General features: G+C 36.7%; 1 long non-coding RNA gene across 1 annotated transcript; it reads left to right on the top strand.

Moving 5' to 3' along the window:
* The first annotated feature begins 613 nt into the window (after positions 1-613).
* On the top strand, positions 614-1,486 carry LOC125473281. Its single transcript, XR_007255154.1, has 3 exons — positions 614-1,092; positions 1,205-1,323; positions 1,424-1,486. It is a non-coding gene; the product is annotated as an uncharacterized LOC125473281 (long non-coding RNA).
* Positions 1,487-1,750: the final 264 nt, after the last annotated feature.

Below are 1,750 nucleotides of genomic sequence, written 5' to 3'. Positions count from 1 at the left end.
ATGTATTTTAAGTTTTAACCTGCATTTTTTCATATGCCAAAACTACAAAAGATAACAAAAACTAACCTCATACAGATACCATGTCGCACGGCAATGCGAGGAACTTTTCCTCTCAACGGAACATACTTTCAAGCTAATGAGGTAAAACCTATTTCTTTTCTCATCTAAACTTAACATTTATTTAGGAAGTATATTATTTGAACTATCCAAACTGGTATGATGAAATAATAATATGAACAACAGGTGCTAGCTGATTATAAAACAAGTGAAAACCCAATCGATGTTCCTGTGTCATCGATACAACATTTGAGGAGACGAACACTATAATGTGGAAACAGTGTTTCAGGAATGTTTATAGGTATATGTATGTGTTTTGGAATTGATTACAGTGGTTGGAAAATTTTGCTTGTTAGCTTACATTCTCCGTACCAGGTTTATTGACCAAAGAAATCCGGGACTGCTTTAAGAAAGGTATGATGTGGAACATTAATTTGCATGTAACACTTAAAAGTGAATGTATGTGGTTCCTTGCTACAGACGGCGAAATAATGCAGTTGCTGATAAAATTAGTAATTATGTTTTGGAGAGTTCATTTGTGTGAGAGGGTTTGACCGGAAAACCAGGGAGCCGAAACCTTTAGCAAGAAGATTACACCGCAGCTAATCTTCTGAATATGTTCAGAAGATTACAAGAAAGGAGAACGTCCGAACACCGGCTGCTGCTGTTGCTGCTGCTATTTTGGAATATGATCAGATTGCAATTCCATCAACAGTTGTACTTGTGAAGCTTGCTAGTACTGTGTATCCACAATCCAGCTTTTGTTTGTGCTTGGAATTGATGTGGTGGTCGGATTGCAGATGGACAATTAATCAGTATTAGTAAAGACTAATTTTGTTTACCAGACGCTCACCACATTTTGAAAGGGGTTAGAATCTCAAGCATTCTTGCTCTAAAGCTTTATACTGGCATATATGTCGATGTATTTGACTTCCAGACACTGGTATATATTTTTTTTCCATGAAAAACAAATGCAGCTAGAGAGAAGAGAACATGATGATCCCTGCCCTTACCTTCTTGTTGTATGGTCATCTGGTAAGAGTGATTAGCCAATTGTTGTGTCTGGTTGTATTTTAATCTCCCAAAAGTATGCATTCCTTGAACCGACATTGGTGTGATGGTGTTGTTTGTGCAACTTTTGATTCAGGTAAACTATCCAATCCTGTTGGATCAACTGAAGGTCAAACCACTTGCTCTGATGAGAATGGACAATTTTTGGGCGGCAATGGTGAAGACATTGCCCAGACTGTTCTAGGAACAATTTTGGTGAGGAGAACCCATAACCCTCGGCATGTATTTTAAGTTTTAACCTGCATTTTTTCATATGCCAAAACTACAAAAGATAACAAAAACTAACCTCATGCAGATACCATGTCGCACGGCAATGCGAGGAACTTTTCCTCTCAACGGAACATACTTTCAAGCTAATGAGGTAAATCCTATTTCTTTTCTCATCTATACTTAACATTTATTTAGGAAGTATATTATTTGAACTATCCAAACTGGTATGATGAAATAATAATATGAACAACAGGTGCTAGCTGATTATAAAACAAGTGAAAACCCAATCGATGTTCCTGTGTCATCGATACAACATTTGAGGAGACGAACATTATATTGTGGAAACAGTGTTTCAGGAATGTTTATAGGTATATGTATGTGTTTTGGAATTGATTACAGTGGGTGGAAAATT

The sequence above is a fragment of a genome, unplaced genomic scaffold (assembly GCF_019419815.1).
Source record: "Pyrus x bretschneideri cultivar Hongxiangsu unplaced genomic scaffold, Pyrus_bretschneideri_v1 Contig81, whole genome shotgun sequence".
NCBI lineage: Eukaryota > Viridiplantae > Streptophyta > Magnoliopsida > Rosales > Rosaceae > Pyrus > Pyrus x bretschneideri.
This window is presented reverse-complemented; position numbering and strand designations above follow the sequence as displayed.